General features: G+C 32.9%; 1 protein-coding gene across 1 annotated transcript in view; it reads right to left on the bottom strand.

The window, feature by feature from the left end:
* Positions 1–6409, bottom strand: part of LOC108727259 (uncharacterized) — a 14276-nt gene extending 7867 nt beyond the window's left edge. Inside the window, exon 1 of the mRNA XM_018455306.1 lies at positions 6388–6409. The gene's annotated coding sequence lies outside the window, so the exon portion shown is untranslated. The remainder of the gene's footprint in view (positions 1–6387) is intronic.
* Positions 6410–6691: the final 282 nt, after the last annotated feature.

The raw sequence follows: 6691 nt of genomic DNA, 5'->3' as shown, positions 1-6691 counted from the left end.
TTATTATTATTATAGTAGTAATAATCATAATTATAGTAATATATAATTATAGTTACAAATACCAAACATTTTTCTCTCTGTGTAGAATTGTAATTGTTTATATTTTGGTTGACATAACTAGAATTCTGATTGATATATGATCAAAATTTTCTGATTTGTCCATTTTTAACCAGGATTTTTTTTCAGTGTGTTATGCAATAATTGAATGTTCGTCGATTTTATCGCGTCTTTTTTGTCAACTCTTCTCATACGAACGGAATTCTTATATTATTGTAAAACACCGAGGGTATTATTTCTGAGAGATATACATTGGATATAATCAGGGTTGGGTAGTGAATTAAAAAGATAAAAGTTAAGTTAAAAAGTTAAAAAGTTAATTAATTTTAACTTAACTTAGTTACATTTTAGACTCTTAACTTTTTAATTTAATTTAGTTACATTTTATCGGTAACTATTAACTTTTAATTTGATTTTTTTTAAATTAATCCTCAGACACAATGCGAGAGGATAATAAGTATATAATTTAATAATTTTATATTGTATAATCATTACGTGAACAAAAATAACCAGATTCTTTAATGAATATGCTGTGAGAAAGGAAAAATAACGAAAAATTATGTATAATGGTCGAACTTTTTCTTTTTCTTTTTTTTTTGGTTGTTCGTTCGGATCAAATTTAACTTTTCAATTACTTTTTTTATTAACTTAACTTTTAATTCAATTAATTTCATTATGGATTAACTTGTATTTTAATCAAGATAAATTTTCAAGGCTGTTAACTTTAACTTAACTTAGTTAAAAAAAAAAGTTAACTTACCCAACCCTGGATATAATAAATTCTATCACTATTACGCAATAATTGCATGTCCCTTAATTTTATTGAACGAAATCGACATTCATCTTTCGCATTTAATTCGAAAAGCTCTCCCCTGGGTTCTTCTTAGGAACAGGGGGTTTCTACACCTAAAATCGGTTCACAGTCGAAGAGCAGGTGCAGCGCGCCGATTTCAATGATAAACGTAATACGTTACAGTTTTCGCTTCGAACGCAGTGGCATCCGAGACGCACTGCACCTGCTCTTATATGCAATGTAGAGATGAGCATTTTATGTTCCTTCGCATCAAAATGCAGCAAATTCCTGACCTAGTGCCTTCTATACTCGCGCTTAACGGTATAGTATCGTTATAATGCTGTACTTTAAAGAATCGCACTCCCGATGACTTTCGCGAGGCAAAAAAAAAGAAAGGAGAAGATGCGGAAGGAGTATAATAGTTATCCCAAAACGCAATGACGTGAAAGAACGGCGTTCGGTTTATCGAACGATATTCCGGGTGTCCTCGCATCACTGATAATCATAATCAAGGAGGATTCAGAAATTTATCAAGGGGAAGGAGCCATTGGCGTGCCGGAAGCAAAATTTTCTTTTAAATCAAATATGAAAAGATAGTATATTTAAATTATTGGTGGTATTATATTAAATAAGTATTATATTTAAATGTTTAAGTATTCTTAAACCGTTTTACTTTTTTTAAAATTATGTTAGTATGAAAAAAAGAATAATATAATCTATGTATATATATATATATATTTTATATCTGTAGGAGTTTCTTAAATTAAAAAAATATTTTTGGAATTAAAAATATGATTACGCATTTCAAAAATATTAAAAATATATATAACATTGCATAAATATTTAAAAAAAAGACTCCAAGGGTGTGTGTGGACCATGGATCTCCCCCGTGGATTCACCAGTGAATAGAGATAATTTGTAATATCATTGACCTCCGTATTTCGTGACCGAACGTCTTAATCGAGACTATATAGCGCCGTGTACGTGGCATTACACCGTCCGCAGAATTAATTTACGGTGCGCGTAGCCACGTGTGTCGGAGAGTAATTACTGCGCGATCGTAATCAGCTACTCTTTAAGTGTAAACGACACGTGCGGTTGTTTTGCAATGTGGGCAATTACGTCGTACAGTAGTAATTATTATAGAATGTAATATTGTAGAAAAAAAAACGTATTGCTGCATAATAGTAAAAGATATGTTAAGAAATTAACAGGACTTTAATTACGACAGCCTACCGATACAACCTTATCGTATCAAATATCGCGCGGCAATGATATAATTTTTTTTTTCAAGTAGCAATATAAGGAAAGATAAATCAGGCGGGGCAGATTTGAAAAATTGATATGTCATTTATCGAGATAGAAATTTGTTTTCTGTGATTTTGTCAAGAAAATAAATTAAAATATTATTTAATTAAATTTAATTTTGTTAATTTTATCGAGAAACAAAAATAAGTGTAATTATTAATTAAATTTATTCTTGTTCCTCGATAATACAATATTATAAATTTGAAATCATCAGTCTGGAGATTTATGATTGCGAGACGCAACGCTCATTATAATTAATGTGTAACTATTAACACGTACGGGATAATAATCCTATGATCCACGCATATTATTCGAATATGCATTTATTGCGTAATCGTCTGAAAGCGAATGTGGTGATCCGTACACGGAAAGAATTTTTTCTCAGAGTTTGCCAAGAATTGATTTTATAATTATAAAATAGTAACGTAAAAAAATAATGTAGAAGAAGTCAATCGACAGGATTAAAAATACCGAACGGTCATTATTGACCGTTTCTTTCTTACAAGGGAAGTTTCACAACTGTCCGGAACCGATTTGATTCTCCATGAAATATGTTATTGTTAAACACGAAAATCTAAGAGAGAAAGAGACATGTATTTTTTTATACGTGCGCTAACTCGGTTAATAAAAGATGGAAAAAAATTTTTTATACAAAAGTTGTACGGTTTTAAGAGTATTTCAATGTTGTGAAGAAAAAAATTAAAAAAATTTTTTTGTTTAACAATTGTTAACAAATAAAAAAATATGTGTCTCTTAGATTTTCGTATTTAACAACATATTTCATGGAGAATCAAATCGATTCCGGACAGTTGTGAAACTTCCCTTGTTAGATTAATATTGTATTTTTTGTATAATAGGATTTTGAAATTTTTGGACCTTTCAGTAATTACGTCCTTCATACTGAAATGATGAACTATTTGGTTCTATATCACTTTCTTTATTTTCATATTAATTAATTTTCTTTTTAATGAGTAAGAAACGTTAGTAGTTAACTCTAATGTTAATTTGGAAATTTCTTTCGACAGGAAAGTCAATAGCCGATCGATATCCGCATCTCCATGCATGACGATAAGGCGAGGACGATCGATGAGGCCATCAACAGTTATCGATTTATATTCAGGCCCGAGTTCCAGACTCGAAACCAGTCAAGTGAGCCCCAATCAAACGAGTAAACTTACGAAAAATCCGGATTTTTAATCGCGAACCGCCACGACGCGGCACGCAAGGTCGCGATCTTGACTTTATAATACGAGCCTCCTATATACACGTGTACCGATAGGAGGTCGAGAGAGGAATAAAGTAATGTTGTATTCGAGGAGGTCTAAGCGCTAACAGCTTAATTATGTGCGATTAATTACGGGATAGACCTTCTGATGTAAGATCTTCTGATTTTATCAACACGTCTTCTCTAAGTGAACCGATATATCATTTCAGTCATGGGTTTATTGACACTAATTTTCCGTTAATTTTGCTTAGAGGATTAATGAGAAAAATTTTATGATTTTAACTCCGGAACTGACGCTAAAATCTGTAATTCATTTAGGACCATTTTTACAATATATGTGCTAGTATTCATAGTCGATTCTTATACTTAAGATTGTCTTAAGTAGTACAATCTTCAGTTATTATGAACCAATCAGTCCTCATTATCTTAAGACATTACTTAAAACGGTTTTAAAATAAAAATGAATTATGAATACTAACCATGATTATCTAAAGATTAAAGGTTACTAAGAAATTCATGAATGAATTTCATTGATGAATCTCTTGATAACTTTTAATCTTTAAATAACATACACTATGAAAATGAGTCTTACTAATGCTGGATCTGAAAGACCCGTTTAATTAATTAAAAGGTAATTAATTCAAGGAATAAAATGACATAACTCGTATAAAAAAGAATTAGTATTAAGTACATTTTAATAAGAACAATTTTGCAGATGACATAATGAAAATTATAACATAAAGAAAAATGAATTGTTTCACATTTTTAACTTTTTAACAAAGATATTTACAATTGAATGAGTACAGACCTACCATCAGTATCGGAGGATTAATCCCAGTGAGAAATGACAATGGATTCGACGTCGATTCTCTCCATTGTCATTTCTCACTGGGATAAATCCACTCCCGCAGCGTGATCTCAATTAATCTCAATTACTTTCAGTCATCAGATCTTACCGCAATGTAATTTTTATTCATCTATCCGCGCGGTATCAAAAATAAAAAAGAGAGACCGCCACGTGCAGTCGTTCATTCTTCCACGTGCGCGTTCGACAACGTGGTAGCGTGAAATCAAGTCTTTGGCCTCGGTTTCAGAAAATATGCGCCGCGTACTGTGAAAATGCACACGCAACCGTTATGCCACATCCACCATGTGGACTGGTCGATCAGTAATCATAAGCTTCGCGTATTCACTACACGTGCTTAACCACGGAGATTAACCCGTTCGCTTACTTCAGCAAACCGGCGCTCGTCCTGCGATCCACCTGTCCGTCATCACGGCAACGCTTTTTTGAACAGTAATACGGAGAAAAAAAATTAAGACGGCGCCGGGAAAGAAGTCCGGCAAGTGACGTTTAAAGAAAGAGGTTTTGACGCTCGATTAAACTTGACATCACCGAGGAAGGGAAGAAAGGCACATCTGCGGCCACTTGTTGCTAATATAAAAAGAATTGCGCTATACGGCTATAGGAACGTTCGTTCAGAGTCGAGAATAAAAATAAAACCGTTCAAATGATACTTCTATCTCGAAACGCAAAACAATAGACGCTCTTATAAATTTTCAGTGATTAACCCTTATTATACTCGATTCGGTTATTCATGTCCTGCGCATTTCTCTTCTTTCAAATACTAGGGGCATTTGGCTAAATAATGATCTCTACCTTTTCCTTTTTTTAATACACAACTTTATGAATACTTTTTGAAGATGTTAAGGTATATTTAAAGAATTACTTAATAATTTATATATATTTTTTATATATAATATATAGTATATATTATAATACAGTATTTATTTTTATATACTTTTAAAAGTGATGAAAATTAATCCGAGACTCGAACGATCCATCGTGTGTAGTAAAAGATTGGAATATCATCGTGCTTACTAAAGAACTTATGATATTAGATAACATGCGATTTATGCACATTTGACAAGTAAAAGATTTTTAAGTTAGACAAGAAAAATACGTCCGCGCTTGTAAAAATTAAAATCTCGAGGTGTTAATTCGAGTATCAACCCAATCGACACCAACTAACATAAATCTACGTTAAAATGTCGCATTCGACAATGTAACTTATGTAATATCATGTGTTATATTTATATCGATGCTGTTTCTATCAATTAAATTCAGTTCAATTTACTTTTCATCTTTTCTTAGAACTAGAAAAAAATAGAGTTAATCACTAAATAAAAGAAGGGCTACGAGCCAATTATAATGTAAAATATTTAATAATTTAAAATTCGTACATACAAACGTTTCGACACCGATCGGGTCATTTTCAATGTAAAACAACAAACAATATTACATAAATTATCGGAAAATTCGGTCACATTATAATGTCCAGTAAAAACGTCGATTGTATTCGTAATATGCGGTCCATACGTAAAAATATCATAAAGGTGATCTCATCTCACTTTTCACTTGTGAATGCTTATTTTTTATTAAACATAACTTTGTCGATTGCGTTTTCTTCTCGGCGTCTAACTTACATCATTAAGACAATTTAAGGTATATTTATTTATGTAATTTAATTGTTACTAATTTAATATAAAATGTACATACTCGATAATTTAAACTGTAACGCAATGTCAAGTTATTATTTATTTGTGGGATTGTAGAATTGTGAAAAGTGAGATAAGATCACCTTTAAGATATTTTAAATATGGACCGCATACTGGACATTATAATGTGACTGAAAATTTCCGATAATTTATGTAATAATGTTTTGTTGTTTTACATTGAAAATGACCCGATCGGTGTCGAAACATTTGTATTGGGCTCGTAGCCCTTCTTTTATTTAGTGATTTATTCTGATTGAGCCATATTAAGAATTATAAAATAGAGTCAGTTATATCGAAATTAAAATTATAACTACATTGATAGAAACGGGCATGAGTGTGATAATATACATAACATAGATGTTATTTTTAATTCGCGTCGACTGAGAAGGTAGCCGCGACCTGAGCTAACTTAGCTAACGTAAACCACGCGAGTACCATATCTCACCTTTAATTCAGCCGCAAGCGCGATACTTCGCCGGCGGGACGATATGTAGGGTAATCTTGACACACGCTGATTAACAGAGCTGATTAAAAAGAACCGCGGCGCGGCGCACCGCGATCGCACCGCTCTGCCGGCGCGGTGTGCTTCCACCGGCGTGTGGCCGGTGATCGTGTCGATGCAATAACTTAATTTACACGGGCGTATCTCCGTCTGTCCCGCCCGGTTTTCGGGCGTGAAGAAAATAAGAAAGAAGAGGACACGGTGCCACGCGCGTACACGCGCGAGCACGGACACCTTATCCGGCGCG

The sequence above is a fragment of the Mycetomoellerius zeteki genome, unplaced genomic scaffold (genome assembly GCF_001594055.1).
Source record: "Mycetomoellerius zeteki isolate Tzet28-1 unplaced genomic scaffold, Tzet1.0 scaffold48, whole genome shotgun sequence".
NCBI classification, from domain to species: domain Eukaryota; kingdom Metazoa; phylum Arthropoda; class Insecta; order Hymenoptera; family Formicidae; genus Mycetomoellerius; species Mycetomoellerius zeteki.
The sequence above is the reverse complement of the archived record's forward strand: the minus strand, read 5'-3'. Positions and strand labels throughout refer to the sequence as shown.